Source organism: Strongylocentrotus purpuratus, unplaced genomic scaffold (genome assembly GCF_000002235.5).
Source record: "Strongylocentrotus purpuratus isolate Spur 01 unplaced genomic scaffold, Spur_5.0 spur5_scaffold_18, whole genome shotgun sequence".
Taxonomy (NCBI): domain Eukaryota; kingdom Metazoa; phylum Echinodermata; class Echinoidea; order Camarodonta; family Strongylocentrotidae; genus Strongylocentrotus; species Strongylocentrotus purpuratus.
The window spans coordinates 18002577-18017214 of record NW_022145603.1 but is presented as its reverse complement, the minus strand read 5'-3'; the positions used below and the strand labels follow the sequence as shown (position 1 = coordinate 18017214).

General features: G+C 33.0%; 1 long non-coding RNA gene across 1 annotated transcript; it reads right to left on the bottom strand.

Annotated features, from left to right (window-relative positions):
- Nucleotides 1-4461: 4461 nt before the first annotated feature.
- LOC105445702 lies at nucleotides 4462-14638 on the bottom strand. Its single transcript, XR_004064733.1, has 4 exons — nucleotides 14553-14638; nucleotides 8912-8980; nucleotides 7779-7903; nucleotides 4462-6833 (listed from the first exon to the last, which is right to left on the bottom strand). It is a non-coding gene; the product is annotated as an uncharacterized LOC105445702 (long non-coding RNA).

Here is a 14638-nt window from a genome sequence, read left to right as displayed (position 1 = left end):
AAAGAAAACTACAAAAAGGGTGGAAATTGTATTGACTGTAGAAACTCTGAGTAAATATAAATAAAAACCCAAACTCAACCTTGACTATGAGTACAACAGAAAGAAAAGTACAAAAAGGGTGAAAAATTGATTGACTTTAGAAATTCTGAGTCAATATAAATACAAACCCACATTCATTCTTATCCAACGAGAATCGAGACTCAACAAATTGGTTAAACCAACTTCTCTATTCATGAGAACCACTTAGTGGGAAAATGACACAATACTATGGACAAGGAAGTAAAACAAGGTAGAAGTAATTGGTACGTTTAATTATTAAAAGAAAACTACAAAAAGGGTGGAAATTTTATTGACTATTGAAACTGAGTAAATATGAATAAAAACCCAAACTCAACCTTGACTATCAGTACAACCGAATGAAAAGTACAAAAAGGGTGAAAAATTGATTGACTTTAGAAATCTGAGTAAATATAAATACAAACCCACATTCATTCTTATCCAACGAGAATCGAGACTCAACAAATTGGTTAAACCAACTTCTCTATTAATGAGAACCACTTAGTGGGAAAATGACACAATACTATGGACAAGGAAGTAAAACAAGGTAGAAGTAATTGGTACGTTTAATTATTAAAAGAAAACTACAAAAAGGGTGGACATTTTATTGACTATTGAAACTCTGAGTAAATATGAATAAAAACCCAAACTCAACCTTGACTATCAGTACAACAGAAAGAAAAGTACAAAAAGGGTGAAAAATTGATTGACTTTAGAAATTCTGAGTAAATATAAATAAAAACCCACATTCATTCTTATCCAACGAGAATCGAGACTCAACAAATTGGTTAAACCAACTTCTCTATTCATGAGAACCACTTTGTGGGAAAATGACACAATACTATGGACAAGGGAGTAAAACAAGGTAGAAGTAATTGGTACGTTTAATTATTAAAAGAAAACTACAAAAAGGGTGGACATTGTATTGACTATAGAAGCTCCGAGTAAATATGAATAAAACACACACACAACCTTGACTACTACAACACAACGTGTAATTAATTATTCATGGTCAATATTGGACGTAAAAGCAATACAGTTACATTCAAGCATTAAAAAGTCATTTACCGCTAAATGTTTATTTGACAAAGATTGATTTTTTTTCCTTAGCACCATACTTTCATTCATTCATTCATTCATTCAAAATGGTTTATTTCAAATAAAACTTTCATCGCGGCGTTTAACACATAATGTAATATATAACATATTATATACCTCATTTTAAGATTCTTTACTAATCCTGTCTTCTGATTGGTTGAAAATGCAGTCATGTTCTTAACCATGCCCGCTAATTGAAATTCATAGTCATTTTTCCCGGCTCTACCGGTTTATATCCATTTTTCATAGCACTTTTTCCATGGCTGTGAAACGTGACGTCATTTTGCTGCGATCCCCATTTTGGTTTACGTGTTACCGTATAAGTTTCTTTTGTGCGATGACCGATGCGCAATACCGTTAACGGTGTTTGAGTGCAATTCGATTTTGGTCGCTGCATTCAGGCGACGAATCTACCAATCCACGCAGCGCAGACGACCGATCGCCATTTTGTGTACTAAACTTATGGATGACATTCAGCTGCAATACTTAATCGATTCTGCTGATAGCAAAAATACGAAGTATGCAGTAAAATACGGCATTAAAATATTTGAAGAGTTCTTGCGAAATGTCAACACGGACCTCGGAGATTTAAACAGACTTCCGAATGCAGACCTGGACAAGATCCTTCAAAAATTCTATGCGGGTTGCAGGCAGAAGAACGGCGATTATTACAGCAAGAAATCAATGCTAACGATCAGATTTGGACTTCAGCGTCACTTTCTCAATACTAAATCTGTGGACATTATCAAGCATGAAGACTTTGCAAATTCGTCAAGAATTTTCAAGTGTTTTTCAGCAACGCTTAAACAGCAAGGGAAAGGATTTGTGAAACACAAATCACCGATCTCACAAGAAGACATGGCGAAAATTCAAGATTCGCTTGATTTTGACGATCCACAAGGCCTTCAAGATAAGGTATTTATAGATGTCATGTTGTATTTTTGCAATCGTGGGAGGGAGAATTTGCGTGAAATGACAGTCGACAGCTTTGCCATTTGTGAGGATGGGTTCGGTATATAAAATATATATTGACTGCTTTTAATATTCGAGGCATAGTTGTTTCTATAGGGTCTCGGGAAACTCACAACCTGCTATGACCCCGCGGCGCAAGCGCCTTGGGGTCATAGCAGGTTGTGAGTTTCCCTTGACCCTATAGAAACCACTATGCCTCTCAAAGCAGTCAATATATCCTTAATATAACATGATGTATTGAATCTGAAAAATAAATCAGTATAAATACGAGAAATATAGCTTATTGCAACACATGGAAACACAAATTAGAAAGAAATCAGAATTCGCATAAAATAACATAATTCTACTGAAATCATGTGAAAGAAAAAGGACTGAAGTAAGCAGTAAATGGTAAACTGAACAAGTGTATGTGGTGTAAAATATCGAGAGTAGCACTGAAGAGAGAGGAGAAAAGTTTGCAAATACGATGTAAATTATTGAAATTGAGAGGGGAGAGATTTAAAGAGGAAGGGTAAAGGCTGAGAGGGGGAAAGGCATAGAAAAAAGCAGTAGAAATAGAAAAAATCAGTAGAAAGCGAAAATGGAAAAAAAATGCATATAGGAGGAAAAGAAAGAGAAGGAAAAATAAGAAGATCACTATGAAGAAAAAGAAGAAGAAAAAGAGAAAGAAGAAGAAGAAGAAGAAGAAAAAGAAGAAGACAAAGATGAAGAAGAACAAGAAATGGAATTCAAAGATTAAAAGAACAAAACAAAGTGAAAACAAAATATACAACCATGCCTAAAGTGGACAAGAGATGGGGGTGAACACATCAGGTTATCTTACTAAACGTCTGTTGAGAGCCGGAAGGGCGTTTTCTCATATACTTATTGAGCACGGCGCGCACTACACAATTTTCCTGCGACCCGGTATACGTAAAAAGGGCGGTTGTATTAGATATGGAAATCTGAACAACCACTATCATCCTGATTAAGGTTCAAAGAACCGTAAGAATGTTAACAACCGCGATTTCAGTGCATTAGTCTCTTATAGTTAGAATAATAGCCGAATCGGCTTTAAATCGTAGAAAATTGTACTACTCGTCTCACGTCACTACGATTCTTTACCGATTCAGGTTTCCCTCTCTATTAAGGAAGCATACATATCTTAAAATTTAGATATTATCAAATAATATTACTATTTAGATCCTCGGTCATTAACATTTTAAATGTTTAAATGTTCATATAAAAATTCTATCACAAATTCTTCCTAAATCGGATCGTAGTTTTATCGTGTAGTGCGCGCCGGGCTTTAGATAGATATAATGCTTTTCTACATATCAATGTATGATGATAATGATAACTATACAGTGCGTCCCGTAAAAACTATACACTTTTGAAATGGCTGCCGAATAAAAAAATATATAATTCTGGGGGACAATTTTTATATGTATGGAAAGCTCATAAACTCAGCTTTCATATGACACCAAAAAGTTTGAACATAATTCATGCTTGGGTGAGCACTGCTCACTTTTGTAAAGGGTATGAAAATTAGGTTGCGCAGGAATTAGCCTTCCAATTTGTGAGAGGTAAATCCTTTGGTGCTTACAAAATCGAGGGTGATATGATACATTCATGATTTGCTGAGTGAATTACATGGTTTATAAAACCAAAATTAAACGTAAGTCTGACGTAAGAAGAACACAAGGCGTTCTTACGTAAAAACTTACGAACTCTGGGCCATTGTATAACCGAAAATCTTCGTTTCTCAAGAAGGTCTTGAGTTGTTCTTGCGAATTAAACGGCGTTCGTACGAACTCCGTAAGAAGGACGTAAGAAACTATGCCCCATCTGCGAATCTCTACGAACTCTGAAAATCGTAGGAACAGGGAGATTCGTACGAACGAATCGTTCGTACGAACATTTGTGACCGTGGCATTAGTCCCGGACAACTTGCCCATTTTTTTGTTGTACAATGGGAACACTTTTGTTTTAACTGTTTTGGGTTGAAAGAAAATCCAACCCTAATGGCAAACGTCGTTAAAAAGTCATAAAAATCAGAAAACCAAACATGAACACGTTAGGGAATTCGGACAGAAAAAAGGATGTTTTTATTTTTTCACTTTTGTAAGCCTACGAGAATTACGGATTGGCAGAATCAGCAGTGTCACTTTAATGTAATGCCGGGCAACTTTTTTATTTGTTCCAACACTCAAAATGACTAAAATGTCATTTTTCCCCAAATGAATGACTCGGGTTTTTTTCCATTTCGCCATTCTGTTTGTGTTATCTTTTCTGCTTTCATACAAATACAATTATTACAAGGGTTGGATTACCATTTAATGGTAATCAGATATGTCGTTTTGCATTTTTAATCCGCAATTCCACCGAGAATCGAGAGTCAACAAATTGGTTAAACCGACTTCCCTGTTCGTAACAACCATTAATTGGTAAAATGACACAAAACCATGTCCACGGAAGTAAAACAAGGTAGAAGTAATTGATATGTTTAATTAAAAGAAAATTATAAAAAGGGTGAAAAATATATTGACTAGAGAAACTCTGAGTCAATATAAACAAAAACCTACCCTCAACATTTACTATTCAAACACAACGAGGAATGATCTATTCATAGTTAATATTGAACTTTAAACCAACATAGCTAAAAGAATCGTTAAGAAACAAACATGCATTGAAAAGGTCATTTAGCGGGAAATGCTGTTTTGACAAAGATGTATTTGTAATATAATATTTTCATCTTTTCCCTATTATTCCTTAGCACTACATGTTATGTTATCACACTGAACGGTACGTCTATTGAGAGCTGGAAGACCGTTATCTAATTAACTTTTAAGCCCAGCGCGCACTACACGATTCTCCTGTGATCCGATTTACGTAGTAAAGGCGGGTGTATTATGATATAGAAAAAGCAACCACTATCCTCTTGATTTAGGTTTTGAATAACGATAAGAATATTAACAACTGCAATCTTAGTGCATTAGTCTCTTATAGTTAGAATAATAGCCGAATCTGCTTTAAATCGTAGACAATCGTACTACTGCCTTGACGTCACTACGATTCCTTGCCGATTCAGGGTTTTCCACTCCTTAAAGGGAGCATGAAATCTCTTGAAATTTAGATTTTGTCAAATCATATTACTATTCAGATCCTCGGTCATTAATATTTCTAATGTTTGAATGTTAATATAAAGATTCCATCACAAATTCTTCCAGAATCAGATCGTAATCACATCGTGTGGTGTGCACCGGGTATTAGATATACATAATGCTTTTCTAGATCTTAAGGTATGATAATTTGGTAATCCTAAAGGCATAGTGACAGATTTTCATATAATAACAAAGATTATGATGACAATATGGCACAAATTGCTTTTGTGTTTCTTCATCTTGAAATAATTAACCTTACACATTAATATTGTGGATTTATATTTAGCACTATAACCTTCCGCGTATTTTAACTTGATTGTTTATGAAGGAAAATGAGTCCATAATTAATACAATTTAAAAACAAAAGAAAAGTTTTATTATTAGTCTTAACATTCTTAGGGTCTAAATCACAAAAGGATAAACATTGGCTTCTTCTCGATGTAATCAGAAAAAATCACATGAACCTACATATATGATAATCCTTTTTTATGCTTTTCTTAATTTAGTTTCAGGTAAAAATGTAATTTTGACAAATTTTGTTAATTTTAGCAAGGATTTCGAAGAGGAAATGAGATTTCAAATTGTATAGCTGATTGCTTCCAAGCATATTCTTGAACTTGTTTACTTGAACTTGTTTCTGAAGATAATCCCTTTTAAAACAAAGCACAATTGCAAAGACCTTCAAGAAATCAACTCAAGAACAATATTATTTGAAATCATTGTCTTACATCCTCCATCTTTGAATTACTATATTTTCCCAGAAATCATCTGAAGAATCTATGCCAACGTTTCGGGGTTTGACTTCTCTCCTTTAATTGAAAGAAAAACATTGAAAGCCGATAAGAAATTTCTATTGTTAAAATACAAAACAGTATGCAGATGTTTAAAAATCAATCTATTAGAGAAAGAGTATGACATTATTTACAAGCACTTATTCTGCATAAGTGTATAACTGATCTACTGTTGTACATTTTCTCTTTCATTTTTTAAATGGAATAGAAACTGAAGAAGAGATGTAGATTATGCATTATAAAATTAACAAAACACACAACTTTAAAAGGTTCACGATCGCAAAGACTTTAAAGAAAATTTTCGAATAGCAAATTCAAAACCCTACTGTGTATGCAAAAGGAATCATATTCCGATTATTTAGTTCCAGTACATCGTTGCAATGTTCGCAGATTTCAATTGTTGATGGAGAAAGGCAATGACATTGCCTTTGGATGTTTTCTCAAAAGTTATTACGATCGTCTTAAACACACTTTTGCAAGAAAGACCTAGGATTAGTATCTTTTAACCACAATTCTGAGTAAACAGTGCATACATATTGGTGTGTACATTTCTCCTATAACACCGGTCACGTGATGCATATTCTGCAGCCTACTGTCTGGCGAGGATGAAGGCAGCCAGCATGGCCACGCCCATAGCAACGAAGCTGGTTGTCACGGTGGTACCTCCATTACAGAGGTTGGAGTTGCAGCAGTAGATACAGGTACCGCCTGCGCAGCCCTCAGTACAGGCAGGAGCACATAAACGTGTCACTGTTGATCCACTGACTGTTTTCTAAATGATAAAAATAATAACAACAACAAAAAATAGTAGTGATGGTGGTAGTAGTAGTAGACTAGTGGTAATAGTAGTCATGGTATTAGTAATGATACGGAAAAATGATGCTAATGATACTACTACCATTATTACTACCACTACTACTACTACTCTTAACAATATTAATGATACTGATAATGATAGCAATGATAATAATACTTATAATAGTAATATTAACAAATAAAATAATGACATTGATAATAATCAAAACACTTACGATAATAACATTACTTGTAACATTAATTATATCTTGTTGAAAGAAAAATAATGATTATAATATAATAATAGAATGAAATATTATAATACAATGAAAATGCTGAATTTGGCTAGATTATTGCATCGTTTCTCAAAAATAACAAATGGTACTTTTATGTAAATATGTTGCGTCACCTTTCTCACTAGTAAAGCTTGTGCATTTAATTTTAAAAGAATCTCGCACCTTACAAGTCATATTTTATAATTATCATTAAAATAATAATAATTATAATAATAATAATAATAATGATGATAATGATAATATTACAATAATTATCATTATTATAATAATGTATAAACAAATAATAATAATAATAACAATGATAATATTACAAATATTAACGATAACAATAAATTTGATGATGAAATTGATATTGATAATGATAATTATGATAATAACAAAAATTGGTGCCATGAAAGTTCAATCAAAACATCAAAGTCATATTTCGAATATTCATTTGAAGATCATTCCTTTTTAGGTGCCATCTTCTTCTATGATATTCCTCCGCAGTACCATCGCAAAAATGAGAACGCTCGCAAGTTATGTTTCACCTTTACTTAAATACAATTGTCTTACCAAACAAATGATGTAAGTCATTCTTGTAGATAATTTTCTTAGTTACACCGTATCAAAAGTAGATGTCTTACCACACAATACGCGTATGTAATCAAACTAGTACCAGGACAAGTGTTCGATACACCTGATGCAGACGAATCGAAAGGATCAGTACAACCCGAAACTCCACAGTTGTAGCACTCAATGGCCCAGGTACCTGTGTTATTAAAGATAATAAACATTATCATACATTTCAAAACGGGTTCTAGAAAATAGGGAATCAAAATGGTCAAATGATGATGCACGGCTAAGGGATGCGTAGATGGGTATCTCTGAGGCGGTCAAAAATAAGTACCAAGTCATTTGATTTTTTTTCTTCCCTTTTTAACCCTTTCGGTGAACTTTATTTCACATATCTACAATGCTCACAATGACATAAATACATATAATATTAAATTATAATGTAAGCATATCAATCAAAGCTTTCACCTGTTTTTTATTTATCTTTACTTTCGTTTTAGAAGTTAAATGTGACATGAATTAATACTTCAAATCAGTTTTAAAAGTTCCAGTAATGGAGAATTATATTGTTTTTATAATTTCCGCTAACATTTATCCGCTTACAGCCAGTATATATAAAATTGTAACCGAAATGTGAGTTAAGTATAAAAATATTTGTTTCTGAAGCTAACGGATTAGCTGAGTAGGGGAATGGATTATAGTAAATGGGGGAAGAGACGAAGGGAATGACGGAACGGATTAACTAAACAAGGGATGGGCATAAGTAATAAGGGGAGAATTCAAAAGTGAATTATGGAATCAAATAAGGGAATTAGCAAAGGGATCAGAAATGGATTAAGTTAATAAGTGCAGTGATTGGGAAAAGAGATTAAGCGAAGTAAGGAAGGGATTAAATGAATTTGCAAAGGTATTAATTAAATAATGACAAAGTGATTAACTAAATAAGGAAATGGATAACGTTCATAAAGGCAGTTATTGAAGGAAAGGATCAAGTGAATAAGGGACGAAAAATTAAATGTCAATACTGAGCGGGTTAGGTTAATAAGGGCAGTGATTAGGTGATAAAGGGGGGGTGAATAAGAAATGGATTAAGTGAACGGGTAGTTACTTTAGTTGAAAAGGGAGGTGATTGATTTAATAAGGGGATTGAGTTAATAAGGGCAAAGATCAAGGGAAGAGGTCATTAGAAGTAAATAGGCCTTACCTGCGACCATTGAGATCAAAACAGTAACCAAGAATAACTTCATGACTAACTCGTCTGCCTGAACGTATTCTAAATGATAACACAAAAATAAATGAAATATATTCGATGATAATTAATAAGCGATAATGAAAAGTGCATGTAATTTAGACCTACACAGGATAGCTTATTCTAATGATATGTCCATTTATATAGAGCAGGGATACAATTGGGTATCGAAATCACACATGAAATTGATTTTTCGAATATATTTGCAATAGTATTCACAATTAAATTTTAGATAAATTCAATGAATATGTTTATCCTTCACAAATAGAAAATGATCATACCATGATGTTTATATTCATAATTGTATAAAGAAAGAAGGCAAAATTCTCTAAAACCACACAGCTTGGAAAGGAAGAGGGCGAAATAAAAGAAGAGTAAAACCAGTACATTGTTAACAAAATAATACTTTTGATTTAATACAGTTGTATCCAAACAATATATATAGTTAAGATCATCCAAATTGAATTATTGGCTATATACATCGATACATATCGTCGGCCTTATGCTAAAAGGGCCTTAACCCGATATTGGGGGTTATTGAGTTATTAACATCACCTTGTAGATTTCAACATTCTCTTTAAAATGATGTGCTTCACTTGTTGATATTCGATTTATTTATGAAGATAATTATGAATTTCAAAAGGGCCTTAACGCGTATCTCATCTTTTTCCTTAGGCCAAAAGGGCCTTAACCTACACGGCAAATCTTTTATCAATGACAGATTATTTCGTAATTTCCATTTAATTCGATAAATATCAGTAGAAACACAATTAAAAACATGATTAGTCTACAATAGACACAATGTACTTAAAAAAATCACTGAAGGTATATGTCATGAATTTAGATCATGAAATCTGAGTGAAATTTAAATTAGGCGTGGATGCATGAAATGCGACCGACTCGTTGAAATACGCAGATGTCAACGTATGGGACTGTGATGAAAATAAACAACGAAAAAAGTGTCCTAAATGTACAATCTCTAAAAAATAACGTTACCAAAAGCTGCATTATATTAATAAAAATATTCAGATATCAAAAATACTTTTTCTTACATTTTAATTAATCAATTTTATCAGTTTTCGTGATCCAGCAGCCGTAGGAGGGGCTTTCTGGCAAATCAAAGGTGTTGCGAAACAAGAAAATTTCTTTATGCCAGAAGGGCGCTAACTATGCGCGCGTATTTTTGGCATAACGCCGCGTAGGTTACGCCCCTTTTTGGCACGATGCCGAGTAGGTTACGGCCCTTCTGGCATAAATACGCTACATTAAAGCCTTATGCCAAAAAGGCCCTAACATGTTTTTTGCACAAAGCATGTACAATTCTGAATATTTTATAACACATTTAACACATTTCATGTAAAACATAATAACTTAACTCATTTATCGAAATTGGCTTCAAACACACAAAAACGACCGCAAACTTTTGATTATTAGAGAGGCCAACACTTTAAACGCGATTATTTCGGAATGGCCAAAAGCAGTTAAGGCCCTTTTGGCATAAGGCCGACGATATACAATTACATCAAGTTTAAGGATTGAATCTGGTGTTGCCGAATCCACTGGCCCATCTCCATACAATTGGGATCTTGTTCCCTTTCGCATTATATTTATAAATATGTGTGTGTGTGTCCTTTTCATCATTTGGTCTAATGTTGGTCAAATGACGTTAGACCATATGATAATTACACCAAATAGCAATAGAAAGCAAAGGCTTTAAGGAGTGCTGTGGTTTACTTGTGAATGCTCGTAACTTTCATACAAAAGGTTCCGGGTTCGATCCTATTCTAACACATCTGTCCCTCTTGACCAGAGAATCCTGGATTCACCACTGAAAGTGTGAGTTGCATATTACATGTATATCACCCAACTTTTTTCTACAGCTACACTAGTGTTTGCAAACGGAAATTGTTGCTGTTTCAAGTGTAAGATGCCGCAAATTTGATTTAAGCTCCTTTTAATCTAAGCGTAAAAGTGAGAAAAGCACATCAGTGAAAGTTTGAGCAAAATCTGACTACACGTAAACAAAAAGTCGTGATTTCTGTATGGAAGTTTGTATGAATTAAAAAAAAATGACAAGCCTGTTTCTTTTCTTTCCATGGGTTTGCGTAAAAAACATACATATGTGCAATTAAAATAATATTTGCTGCTTTGACTATAATTGCTTATTTTCTTTTTAGAAAATATCAAATTTTATGAATTCTTAGTGCAAATCCAGTTAGAAGAGACCTCGGAAGAAACGTTACAGAGTTTCTAATTTGTGTTTGATCGAATCCAACTTTAAAAAGTCATAGGTTTCGTTATTATTACTTTTACTCATCTCTTCACTGATCCGTTTTTCTGTTTCTATTCTTCTATTAAAACAAAAATCGTTATCAGGGTTGAATTTATCGTTAACTTCATCTAATGTCATTATATTCATTGCCCTCACACTATGAATTAATTACGTCAGGCGAGCCCAAGACCACTCAAGGGAGACGATTAAAACGAAAGCTTTTCATGAGATGATGGTCTTTTGGGCAGCTTCCTTAAATACACGTTTCAATGAGTAACATTGCTTGAGGGAGACAAAATGTGGTCTTTATATTAAGGTGGTTACTAGATAAGGTTTCCTTTTCAAAATCACAATTGGAACTTGTAACTTACAAGCCTAGCTTTAACCATAGGACCCTTCATAGTTAATTACTTAATTAGAACTATATTGGTAGGCCAAAAAGATAAACAATTGAAATAAGTTATGATCATGATAATCTGTTTGCATATATATATATATATCAAGTAAAAACAAAAAGAAGTTTAACAAGATTATAAATAAGTTAAGAACATATTATGTATTTATGTTAAATATTAAATAATCAAACTTTAAAACAATAAACAAAATAAAACACACATAATGTAGAATGTGTAATAATTATGAAATTAAGACAAACGCGTATTTCATGTTAAGTAGAAGTAAAATGAAGTTTGGAATAATAATAAATACTTTAAGAGCATTATGAATATGGATCAGTTAAATACTACTTATATATTTGTTTTTGTTTTTAAAGAGACAAAAACTGATATCGTTATCAATAAGATATTTATTCCAACTGTTGTAATTCTATAGTTATATATGTTTATATATATATATATATGTATATATAAATAAAATAAATGCACCTGTACACACACACACGCGTGTAAACAATACGCCGAAACTCCAACTGAAACTCACTTTAATTAATTATTTGTTTTCTTTTTACGAAGAATTCCAAATTATCTATGAGGTCTCTTAAATTCTAGAAAAATAACAACTGAATTAAGTTGTTTTAAATTGTAATTACTTAAAACAAACACCTTATAAATTATATATTGGGCAAACAGTATGATGACGTTAGTAAGAATCATATTTTCGTGTCAAATCCATTCCTTATTATTGTTTATTGAAATCGATGCACAAATCATAAAAAGTAAAGATCAAACTTTTTTTTCTACGCCAGAGTAAATACTTCAGGACAATACAAAAGGAAAGTATTTTCATCTCTGTGGCAGAATTTGCACGTAATTTCAGATGGGATTTTCACAATTCCAGTTCGTGCTGCCCAAGTACACTATACATTTAGTTCAGAAGATTTTAATTCAACCAACAAGGATTAAAATTGTTTTGATTTAGTGTTTAAAATATTGGTGTAATCACCTGATTGTATTTAAGAGATTGTGGCGCATTGTAAGTCTTGATTTTGGATTTATTTACATAATAATAATAAATAATAATAATAATAATAATAATAATAATATTTTAAAGTCCACTTCAAATTTTATTAAACCGAAACGGAAATTCTTTTTGCCCAATTGATCGTGAGCCCGGCAGCCACTGAGCAGCGCCAGATCGACGTTGCTCTATCCCTTATTGTTGAACGCCAAACAAGGTAGCAGCAACTCCCACCTTTAACGTCTTTTGGTATGACGCGGCCGGGGTTCGAACTCACGACCTCCCGGTTGTGAGGCGGATGATCTACTGACTAAGCCAACAGTATTAAATCAAACCAAAAAATGCGGAAAAGCTTTCTTAATCCTGGAAAATTGGAATTCGACCAGTAAAAAATTCGTCATTATTATTTGATCAATTTGTGAATAATCTATCCATACTTAGATGCTGCTTGTAAGTGTCGGTCTGCTTGGTGATGCAGATATACAGTAGGCTTGCGGGTGCACCATGTGAGAGAGAGAGGGAGGATTGAGGATTTTCAAGACTATACCAATAGTCCTTTTCAGGACTAACAAACCCTCAAGAAAGATTACCGAGAGTCCTTTTCAGGACTCCTCAATCCTCCCTCTCTCTCACATGGCGCACCCGCAAGCCTATACATACTTATTAATATTGTTTGTTTATACTATCCATACTTTTCTCATGGAACGAATTAAATTAAAACAGTTTACCTTTGACATTGTTATTGGTGTTATACCATATGATTTCATTCTGGATATCATATGAATGCAGAAAATCAAAAAAACGTAGTTCGGCCAAAATGGGAAAAAATAACGAGAAAACAGTGGAAATTAACATAAAGATGTGTTATCAGTTTAATTGTTAGGTAGGTGATATACTTTTATTGTGTAAAACACATAAATATCCTGACAAAATTATGGCTCATCACATTTAGGGCGTGGTGTTCAGAGCGCGCCAATCAAGTGGTCTTTCTACTTGAAGAACAAAACAGGGTAAGAGCACATTTTGTTTTTTGTCTTTGTGTCACAAAATTTGAAAATTTGGCCGATCGATATTTCGTTTCGTTGGGGGGGGGGGGGTGGTTGGTAAAATTTGCTTTTTGGGTCATCCATTTTTTTTCAAATTGTTTTTATTATTATTTGTTTTTATTAAAAACAAAAAAACACACCAAAGGGTGGGGTTTTCCTCAAAAACACATACATACAATTATATATATATATATAAATATATATGTATACTCATGTACACTTACACACATACACACATATATATATATATATATATATATATATCATTTGGAAAATTCTCCGTCACGGCAATATAGAAATAAAAATTAAAACAGTTGACATAAATATTAACCCAAAGAGTTCAATTCACTATTACCGGTTTCATTTTCTTTCGTCAGATAGTGCATTCAAGATTATTTAATGATTCGTACTATAGTAATAGTCAACTCAACTCAATAGGATATTTATTTCAACGGTTTTTAATAATGATATATACATATATATATATATATATTAGTAGAAATATGTACGCTTTCATACATATACACACGCACAAAAAACACATAAGCACTGGCACATGCACACTCGTTCACAAAAAAAAACACATTCGCAAATATATATTCTAAATGAGCCCAAGAAAATGAAAACTGACTCGTGCATTCTCTTTCGAAGTGTTCAAAAAATGCCTACCAATCCTAACCAGATTTCCCTGAGCAATATTATGGCATTGAAATTGCTTAAGTTGATTGTCTGACATGTAATTGGGTTTATTGTTCAAAATATACACTATACTGTATATGTTGAGCTAAATGTTTAACAAAGAAACAAAGAACATTTATAATGTATCCAACTGAGCTTAGTATTCATTTAGATCAGGACTTACCAATGAAAATATAATGAATCGAGTTGAATGTGTGGAGACAAGACTTGGATTGAAATTCCTGCCAAAAAGACCTGTTTATCACTGGG